Source organism: Paramacrobiotus metropolitanus, unplaced genomic scaffold, assembly GCF_019649055.1.
Source record: "Paramacrobiotus metropolitanus isolate TYO unplaced genomic scaffold, Prichtersi_v1.0 Parri_scaffold0000009, whole genome shotgun sequence".
NCBI classification, from domain to species: domain Eukaryota; kingdom Metazoa; phylum Tardigrada; class Eutardigrada; order Parachela; family Macrobiotidae; genus Paramacrobiotus; species Paramacrobiotus metropolitanus.
In genome coordinates, this window is record NW_026570229.1 from 2092818 (window position 1) to 2103803 (window position 10986).

Consider the following 10986-nt stretch of genomic DNA (forward strand, 5'->3'; position numbering starts at 1 on the left):
CTGTTGTGACTATAAATAGACTGAAGACAGCGCATTCCGGTGCTGCCAAAAAGCGCAAGCGGAGTGCTGCCTTGCTGTAACGATCGATCGCGCACATGTGTGTGTGAGTGGGTAAATCCGCTCGCATTCACTTACACACGTATGAGTGTGGCTGTCTGTGCGCGTACTAGCTGAACAAACCGGTTTTCGCTGTCTTCGCTACAACGCATACCCTAAACCCGTAGCTTCCTTTCTTGCTCGCATTGTATGCAGTGTGTGTAGCTTACAGTATTGTACACTTCTTACACTTCTTGTACACATCAGAAGTTAGGGAAGTACGATGGACTCGCGGATCGATACGTAGTACAACCTCTGGCTTTTGAAACTACGGGGACATTTGGACCACTAACAAAGAAATTTTTCAAAGATCTGTCAAGAAAGATTTGCGAATGTAGTGGTAACCCTCGGTCGGGAGAGTTTTTGCGTCAGAGAATCAGCATTGAAATACAACGCGGAAGTGCTGTGTCTGTCCTCGGAACATTTAATGAGATGCGAGACAACGAAGACGTTTTTTTAGCGTTTAGATTGGCTATTCGGGAATGATTGGAGCCCGATGTTGTATTTCTTAGCAGCTCCGCTGTGATTTTGTTATTATGCAATAAAATATGGCTTCTTCTTGCCATTGTACATTTGTATACCATAACTTTTGAACGATATCGGTACACGCGAAAAACAACGAAATTGGGTTAGTTTAAGTATTTGAAACTTACATCGATATTGTTAACGATTCGGCACCACTTCCAGCGCTATAAATATCTGTTATGTCGTCTACGACCATACCACGTAGAAAACTCCCGATCCCGTTCGATCTCGGAAGATAACCTACGTCGGGCCCGGTTAGTACTTGGATGGGAGACCGCTTGGGAACACCGGGTGTTGTAGACTTTTTTGCTTTTTAAATAGACGGCTTTTATGCCTGTTAGCTGACTATACTTACTTTATTGATATTTTTTGTTAATTATGAACGCAAATGTATTTAATTAAAATTGCTATTAGTAATTGCGACGGGTTGATTCGGCATCACAACCGGCGTCAGAAATACCTAAGAATTTGTCTACGACCATACCACGTAGAATACTCCCGATCCCGTTCGATCTCGGAAGATAACCTACGTCGGGCCCGGTTAGTACTTGGATGGGTGACCGCTTGGGAACACCGGGTGTTGTAGACTTTTTAACTAAACGCATTTTTGACCTGTTAATTATCCACTTGTACTATACAAAGTTACTTTTAATACTTCTGGAAGCGTTAATTATTACAATTTTCACCGCATATAGGTTTCTATCTCAGTTTTTATCATAATTATTACTATCATCATAATATCATCATATCAAAATGTCTTAATTCTGCTTATACTGTAGCAGTTCAGTGACAGGCATCGCAAGCCGGCAACGGAAATAAAAATTTCTCTCGCCGAGTCGCCGTTAAAATGCTGTATTTCGCAGTCTGGAATATTATTGTTTTGATTCCGGGACCATACACATTTACGGTACCGGAACCATGCAAAGATGTCCCATGTTCTACAGATACAAGACTAAGTTACTTGGACTGTTGGACAACACGTCCAAACACAATACAGGGTAACCAATCCTTACGCTGCAGCTGCAATTTTCTTCATCATACTTATTTGTTTGCGCCCGTAAAACCTAATGTGGTTATAGCCAGCGCCCAGCGGCAACATTTTTCATGTCTTCCGTTAATTACGAGTATGATCACAAAGCAGGAATACCGGTTAATTAAATAATTACTATTATTGATTGTTGCTGCCTTTTGGCGGCTTTTTCACGTGGAATAATTACCCCATGCAACAGACCAGCTCCGCGTCTAACGCTTCGATACCTTACCTTGCATTTGTTAACACGAAGCGTATAAAGCGTTAACTGTTTATACGTTTTCAAATCGTTTGGCGACCGGTATCTGCATGCATTTAAATACGCATAAGATGTCCGACATCAACATGTGATAAATTACACTACTGTGGTGATTTCTTTATTAATTTATTAAATGCAGCTAGTACGCGTAAACGTGCATGTGGGCTCAGAAAAATAATATAATGTTACAGTAGTTTGACCGTCTCCGTTGTTAAATTTTCAAGATGTCGGACAATATTAGCAGTGAGTTTGAACCGGTGAGTTTTAACGCATTACAAGCGTCGTGTAACTGGCGTAACGATAGCGACAGCACCGCGTCGGAAGCCGTGCGAAGCGCAGAACGGATCCTCACCCCCATTTGGCTGATCCTGTGCACGGTGGGCAATGTACTGAATATTCTCGTATTGCGGACGGTATCCACGTACCATGCGACATGGCTGCTGGCCATGGCTGTATTCGACTTATTAGCCATGTAAGTTGATGGTTTAACGATGCTAGCGTAATTAAATTAAACCACAGTACTCTGTAGTACCCCAATTTTAAATTTTAATCACATAATATACGTACAGTCACTCAGCGTTATAAAAAGTGTTATAAAATTGTATAGCATCTGGTTTTGGTTCAGTTCGCCTTTACATGTGCGTGAATACAAGTACTTACCTTCAACAGGAAAGACTCGAGAAAACTCAAGTCAAGAACCTGATTTTGCTGCACGACAATTTTGCTGCACGACGACACGAAAATTTTTGCCCATTTTAATTTGCCATATTTCAGCAAGTGGAAACTGAGGGACCGCTACGCTTGTTTTCCGGCCAATATAACTCTACAAGAAACAGCCTCGGCTTCGCCTCCGCGTTTCTTGTGGTCAACGGCCACTTTATTTAGTTTCCGATGAATATTTATTAAAATAACATATTTCGTCCAAGCATAATCGGTACATCGTATTAGCGGAAAAACCGGATTTTATATAAAACACGGATTTGATTATTATACGAGTATGACTTTTTTAATCAGTTCATGATTCTTTCGAATCACTCTAAATTCTCACAACTGAATCCATGATTCTGTGATCCTTAACCTGATTAATCTGGGTAGTGGAAGCTCGGTCACTGGTTCTGCATGTGACGAATCTGTGCAATGGACAGAACTGTCACCCGCTTGCCTAAAGGGTCCGGTACACTGGACAGTACCGTTAGCTCGGTCACCCGCTGTCCGCTGACCTAACCGGTCTCGTACACTGGACAGTACCGTTAGATCGGTCATTCGTTCCCCTAACGGGCTCAAAGTAGTAGCGGTAGCAGGGTCACCGGCTAGCTCGTATGCCTAACGGGCCGACAGTACCGGTAGCTCGGCCATCCGCTTACCTAACGGGTCCGGTAGACTGGACAGTACGGGTTGCTGGGTCAACCGGTGACTGTGCACCGGACAGTATTGGTAGCTTGGTCATTCGTTTGCCTAACAGGCTGCTCACATTGGATGGTATCGGTAGCTCGGTCACCCGCTCACCTAGCGGGTCCCGTACACTGGAAAGTACCGGTTGCTCGGTCACCCGCTCGCCTACAGAGCTCTGTGCATCCGCTAGCTCGGTTACCGGCAGGCTCGTTTGCCTAACGGGCTATTTGCGCTGGACAGTGGGGTAGCTTGGTCATTTCGTTCGCCTAACAGGCTCCGCACACTGTACAGTGTCGGTAGCTCGGTCACACGCTCACGTAGCGGGTCCCGGACGCTCGATAGTAACGGTTGCTCGGTCACCCGCTACCTAACGGGTCCCGTACACTTGACGTAGCGTATCAGTAGCTTGGTCATTCGTGCGCCTGAAATATGTATGGCGATGAGGCACTGGACAGCACCGGTAGCTCGGTCACCCGCTCACCTATCCGTTCCCGTACACTGGACAGTACCGTTGGCTTGGTCACTCGTTTACCTCAGGGGCCTCGTTTACTGCACAGTACCGGTAGCTTGGTCATCCTCTCACCTAAGGGGTCCCGTACACTGGACAGTACCGGTAGCTCGGTCAATCGTTCTCCTAACGGGCTCCGCCCATTGGACAGTATATATCGATAGCTCGGTCACCCGCTCACCTAGCGGGTCCGAACACTGGACAGTACCGGTAGCTCGGTCACCCGCTCAACTAACTGGTCTCGTACACTGGACAGTACCGGTAGCTTGGTCACCTGCTCACCTATCGGGTCCCGTACATTGACGTAGCGTACCAGTAGCTTGGTCATTCGTCCGCCTAGGATTATGTATGGCGAGAGGCACAGGACAGTATCCGTAGCTCGGCCACCCGCTCACTTATCCGTTCCCATACACTGGACAATACCGGTGGCTTGGTCACTCGTTTACCTCCCAGCCCTCACAGCTGGGCCCTGTTCAATGCACAGTGCCGGTAGCTTGGTCACTCCGTTTGCTTAACGAGCTCTGTGCACTGGACAGTACCGGTAGCTCGGTCAATCGTTCTCCTAACGGGCTCCGCCCATTGGACAGTATATATCGATAGCTCGGTCACCCGCTCACCTAGCGGGTCCGAACACTGGACAGTACCGGTAGCTCGGTCACCCGCTCAACTAACTGGTCTCGTACACTGGACAGTACCGGTAGCTTGGTCACCTGCTCACCTATCGGGTCCCGTACATTGACGTAGCGTACCAGTAGCTTGGTCATTCGTCCGCCTAGGATTATGTATGGCGAGAGGCACAGGACAGTATCCGTAGCTCGGCCACCCGCTCACTTATCCGTTCCCATACACTGGACAATACCGGTGGCTTGGTCACTCGTTTACCTCCCAGCCCTCACAGCTGGGCTCCTGTTCAATGCACAGTGCCGGTAGCTTGGTCACTCCGTTTGCTTAACGAGCTCTGTGCACTGGACAGTACCGGTAGCTTGGTCACCCGCTCATCTAGCGGGTCCCGTACACTGAACAGTACCGGTAGCTTGTTCATCCTCTCACCTAACGGGCCCCGTAAACTGGGCAGTACCGGTAGCTTGGTCTCTTGATCCGCCGGCACTCGTGCAGAAATTTTCATAATAACGATCTGCTAATTAAAAGATTCTGATAATATAAATAGTAGGAATGACGTTCATTTTCTAGCTATATTTCAGTTGGTTTACGTGGCAACATGGCCTGGTTAAAAAAACCCCGATAGTACTTATTGCTACAATAATTTAGTTGCATTTGGTGAAGGTAGTCAAAACTCTTCCGCTTTGGCGTTCCAAGCGGGAGAGGTTCTGAAAGAAATGAATACTATCTGGCCGGGTTTTCGACTACGGGCTTTCAGAATATATTATTGGTTGGGGTCAGTCTTTTCTGGTTTGCCGGCTCTGGTGTATCCCATTCGTGGCCATATAGATCTGAATTAGGATAAATTAGGATATACGGTACAAGTACAATACACGTATCTCTACGTCTTCAAATCATTTTATAACTGGAAAGCGGCATAATTACGTGTAACAGATTACAAAATACTAAACATGATTTTGGAAGCGCGCGAAAACCAAAGTTGCGGTTAAAGTCTAAGAAATTCGTACACAGAGCCATGCAAACAATGGGTTGTACCTAGGTAATTGCAGGAAAACATGAAGTGCTCGGTAATCAAAAAGCGTTATAAACCAAGCTTGCACGTGGCTTTATCCAGCAGTCCGCCGCTGTGCTTGATATCTTTCCCGGTACACACGCACTTTTGTCCGCCGCTGCAGTTACCGGTTGTCGCCACACAGTGGCCCCCTTCCTTACCCTTGCATTTCTGGCAGTACTCGGGGCAGGACTTCCAAAGGACTCCCGTGCCGGCACTGGTCTGTGGTGTGCAACGTGACCAGTTCTCATAGCAGCCTTTTTCCCCGGCTGCGTAACCGATTAACGCGGCGATGACCAAGCATGCACAAATCACCAGCTTCGGAGATACCATTTTTTGGGATAACGATCGATGCAGATACGTTTCGGTGACACCACGGTGAAATCATAAATAAGTGAACCCAATTAGAGGCGGTTGCAGCGAAGCTAATACTAGTAAAACATGTTCTGTGCTGGAAGCGTTTTATTAGTACTACAGGGCGTTTGTGTTTTCGCTGTTTTGAACTTTGGCCGCTAGTGAATTATGTGTTTCCCGGCGTCTTTCGGAAGTTTCCCAACACCGACTATGAAATCTACTCGCATTACGGTAGATGCATTACGATTTTACCGAATAGCCGCAGTTGTGAAGTGGCCAAGTACCTACCTGTACTTCGAGAAGAAGTGTTTTAAAACGGTGAACACCGCGTTTAAATTCGCTTTAATCACATGTACTTCTATAGATCAGATACTGTACGTACAGAACTTGCAGCTTAAAAACGCCTGTCCGTGAGGACATACATACTGTACAATACATACGCCGGTCTGAGGTCACCGTATATTACTGTGCATTTCAAAGGTCAATAAAATTGTAAACATAATACATTTTAGTGGCGAAACACTTTAATGTACCTTTGGTGCTGGTGCATAAGCTCAACTGCCATATATTAGGGTAGCAGTTAGCAGTTACAACCTGTAACGAACCCTGTCACAAACATATACTATATAACGGTGCGCCCATAGTTATATGGTTATATAAATATAATTAATGGATATGCCGTATTGCACCAATTTCGTCCGCAGAAACTTCCGCTTTCGCGCACTCCGAAACGCTGTTTTGTATTAGTCATATCATCCGACATGATCAAAATTAATTATGGCTGCGAAAGCACTGGCTTGAAAATCCTGACACCGGGCACGCGCGGTTTTAGTGTGGGCACTGGGCAGAATCAAATTAATAGCCACCATTTAATTGGCATAGGAATTTCAATTACCTAAATGAGCAAAACATTTTGAAGTATTGTGGTGCCAAAACACTGAGTTATTTGATCACACAAATAATCTACAGACGAATCGGAACCAAAAACAGTTTCAAGGAATTTTTTTAAATTCTAAAATTAATGGAATTTCAACACTTTCAGAAGTCGTTTTAAAATTTTAGAAAAGTTATGTTTCTTCCAAGTTGACTATGCAGCTTTGTACTTAACTGAATTTTTTTTTATTTTTAAACAAAATAACGAAGTGTATTTTTTATTCCGATAATTTGAGCATGATCTGTACAGAGTACTAATCCTTCTTCTTTCAGATGGTCTCACTGCATCTCGTACTACATTTTCGAGCTACAAAAATCCGTAAGGTTCACTACGTCAGTCTGTTACTGGCTTATTGTGTACTCGTATCGGTTCTGTACTTCCTACTCGTACACCTTCAGCATGGTTAGCATACTGTACACGTTAAATTTTCCGGGTGTTTTGACTTGTATCAACAGTATCCCACCGTATCTCTGCAGTATATTTATTTTTAGTGTGGTTGTTCTTTTTGACCGGCGCATTCCACGGTATCCTCACGCGTACGGTACCCTTCGTGTACCCTCCACGTATCAAGTTAATTTTCTTAAATTTCCTTAGGTAAGATTTCCTTTCTTAGATTTCGGAGGTTTTCTCAGGCTTATTAGCTTTCTTAGGGCTTCCAGGGTTTCTTAGTAGGATTCATGTGGAATACGTAAAGGATACTGCAGAGATACGGTTGGATAGGGCAATGAACAAAAAGGAGTCGGGATACTGCGGATACATACACGTAAAAAATCTTGCCTTGAAAAATTTGACATGTACAAAATCGCCCATATCTAATTCCTTGCTTTTATACATGAAGTACAGTACTTATGAGCCTTTAGAATTCGGGCTACGACTCACAAGCCGTCTCGACTCGCCGGCAGAATTCCTAGTTTAAACTGGCAATGCAGTAACGTTCTTGCCAATTTTTGATTTCGTAGGATGATGCAGACATTTTAAGAAGCGCGTTCGTCTTCCTGACAACTGCAGATGTTGGGATCACCTCTTCGGACTGGTAAAACAAACTAATGAAGCCTCCTCAGTTATGACAATTTGTATACTAAATACATACTAGTCAGAGTGACCTTTGGATTACCCAGTCTCGAAGACCAGGAGCACGAATGGGTCGGCATTAAATAAATTTCAAATTTCTAGGACACTGCTCCTTTTCAACCTGTCCCACCTCATCAGCGTCCTCTTCCCACTGAAAAGCCGGATGATCTTGACATCGAGCCGAATAAGAACTGCCATTGTAGTACTTATGGTGCTGGCGGTTACGACATGGCTCGTCGACTACATCAAAGCCTTCTCGTTGTCAGACAACTACGCGCTTCGACTGCATGGCCGATGGTTAATGGAATGGAGCACCGTTCATGCGAAAGGAACGGTGCGGAAAATGTGACCAAAAGGTCACGCGGGCTTATAACGATATATCAAAGATATCGAATACTCTTCTGTGTCAAAGTTAATTTATGTTTGCAGTCATTCGTCATCGTCTTCACGTTCTTCGCGATCCTTGCATCGAACCTCGTGGTCATCTTGTTCTTGCTGTGCCGGTACAAAGCCCCGCCGAGTTCGGACTACCGTTTCGACATGCGTTCATCGACGTGGAAACTTCGGACGTTCAACTTATCCAAATCAAATTCCACCGGTTCCTCACAAATTTTACCGTCGAAGGTCGCCACAACCTGCAAAAGCGTTAATCCACCAAAGCGTCGCACTCGGCACGGAGCGGCCGTACGCATGCTGGTCATGTCCAGCTGTATGAATGCCATACTGAAAGCGCCGCTGGTCTTGTACGAGATCCTGGAGAACTTGTGCGCGTACCGGGTACCGGATTCGTCAATGGACATGTTTTACGCGATAAGAATTCATTCGTATTCGGCGAATTATTCTCTGGGCTTCTTCGTCTACTGTCTGATCAATCCGGATTATGGGAGAAAAGCCTGGAAAATCGTGGCCGGGTGTTGTCGAACGAAAGCAGGAGTGCACGTGCAGCATCGCCATCTAACGCAACAGACTTCGACAAGTACTTTCGTTTGAGCGATCGTTGATCATCTTCACTGTGTAACTTTCTGGCGATTTTCATAAGTTTATTAAGTTATAAATTTCATCGGCCAGTGTTTGTCATGTTAATCTGCTAAGATATATCGCATTGCTTATCCTTTTGTCGCAAATATTTCCAAAAGCGCAGTTTTCCTCGGATGTAAATCAGAACATCATGTTTTCCTGGCATCATGAACATCATGGTCTGAAGGCACGCTGCCGCCTTCTGATACCGGATTTTGGTGCAGTTAATACAAGCCGCACATGGATGAATGTTGGCATACAATTATTTTTAACTACACTACTGTAGTTTGGATTTCAGGACCCGAGTCCGATTGTAAAACACAGTTCGCTGATGCATAAGTAAATTCTGCATATCAGATTTCAATAAAAAGCAGTTGTAGAATTTTCTTAATGCTGCGGGCGGCGTTCAGCTGATGACGTTCATGTTCTTCATGCACTTGCGTTTTGCGTAGATCAATACAATTCAACATCTGGACAGTCAGACCGTTATTCTACAATTTCACTTCTACTATGGTACATACTGTAGCACGGAAGTGGTGCCGAATGCAGCTGCCGTTAGTTTTGTGCAGAAATTTCTGAAAATGCTCCTTCCTGTGCTGCAGCCTGCAGACATGAAGTAACCAAACAGAAATATTGTACTTATTTTCCACCTTGTTCCAGCAAAAGAAGCGCTGTCCTGCCGATGGTCAAGTGCGGGGATCGTTAACTGTCGACAAAATTTCTAGTTTTTTTAAGCGATATATTTCCGGTATGCGACTAATTTCCGCTTGTTATTTATTTATTTCAGAAGATCTGACGCACTTTTACGTACATAACTGTGAGTGCACTGGTATTGTTATCCGCGCAACTGTGCAATTATTAGAAAAAAAACAAAAAGGCACAACGTTCTTTCAAAAAAGTTAGCTAACTAAACACCCCTATAAGTAACTTTAAAGTGTATGCACAAGATAGGAATTTCTTTAGGTATACGAGTAATCTCCAGTCCTGGTTTGGTTGGTCTCTGCCATGCAGGCCGACGCCGCAGCAGTTTTCAACACTTCCGAGTAAGAACGTAATCGAGAGTTTTCTACGTAGAATGGTCGCAGACGAAAGATTAGGCATTTAAAGCGTCGGTTGTTAAGCTGAATCAAACCAACACAATTATCAAAACACAATCTTAATTAAAGCTATATGCACGAGTAAAAAGCAAGTGCTTTTATTCTGTTGTTTTTACGCATCGGTATAGTTAGCCAACAGGCCGGAAAGTCGTCTAGTACTAACCATCCAAGCTATAACGCCGGCTGAGATGTCCAGTAAACTCGGCACAATTATTAAAAAGTCCTTTATTAAATACATTTGCGTCAATAATTAACCAAATATAAATAATATCGAACACTTCTATAGTTATCTAACAGGGCAAAAAGCAGTCTTTTTAAAGTGCAAAAAGTCTACAACACCCGGTGTTCCCAAGCGGTCACCCATCCAAGTACTAACCGGGCCCGACGTAGGTTATCTTCCGAGATCGAACGGGATCGGGAGTTTTCTACGTGGTATGGTCGTAGACGAATGCTTAGGTATTTATAACGCCGTTAGTGATGCCGAATAAACCCGGCATGTTTAATGAAAATTCCATTAATTAAATACATTTGTGTGAATAATTAATAAAATATAAATAAAGTAAGTATAGTTAGCTAACAGACATAAAAGCCGTCTATTTAAAATAGCAAAAAAGTCTACAACACCCGGTGTTCCCAAGCGGTCACCCATCCAAGTACTAACCGGGCCCGACGTAGGTTATCTTCCGAGATCGAACGGGATCGGGAGTTTTCTACGTGGTATGGTCGTAGACAAATGCTGTCAAATCAGCAACGCCGGACTTGGTAATAATAAGGATTAATCTTTCACCGTTTAGTCGTAATAACAGATTAGACCAGTTACCTACTCAAAAAAAACCGAAATTATATAACCCAAACACGATTTCTGGCTTATTTGGTGCTTCAGATGTCGTTCCGAGTAGTATACACAAACCGATTCCATTTCCATTTCTACGAGCCAGTTCGTATTACCATGTCCGCTGAACATACGTACTGTCCTGATTCCATTGAGCCAAATGCCAATCAGTGGAATGCCCAGTGGCAATGGAAGCGCA

At 44.3% G+C, this 10986-nt stretch overlaps 4 non-coding genes across 4 annotated transcripts; 2 read left to right on the forward strand and 2 right to left on the reverse strand.

Annotated features, from left to right (window-relative positions):
- Positions 1 to 805: 805 nt before the first annotated feature.
- Positions 806 to 924, forward strand: LOC129583163 (5S ribosomal RNA). The gene has a single exon (XR_008689748.1). It is a non-coding gene; the product is annotated as a 5S ribosomal RNA (ribosomal RNA).
- A 167-nt stretch (positions 925 to 1091) lies between these two features.
- Positions 1092 to 1210, forward strand: LOC129583164 (5S ribosomal RNA). The gene has a single exon (XR_008689749.1). It is a non-coding gene; the product is annotated as a 5S ribosomal RNA (ribosomal RNA).
- A 9072-nt stretch (positions 1211 to 10282) lies between these two features.
- LOC129583151 (5S ribosomal RNA) lies at positions 10283 to 10401 on the reverse strand. Its single transcript, XR_008689736.1, has one exon. It is a non-coding gene; the product is annotated as a 5S ribosomal RNA (ribosomal RNA).
- Positions 10402 to 10567: 166 nt separating this feature from the next.
- Positions 10568 to 10686, reverse strand: LOC129583152 (5S ribosomal RNA). Its single transcript, XR_008689737.1, has one exon. It is a non-coding gene; the product is annotated as a 5S ribosomal RNA (ribosomal RNA).
- Between the last annotated feature and the right edge of the window lie 300 nt (positions 10687 to 10986).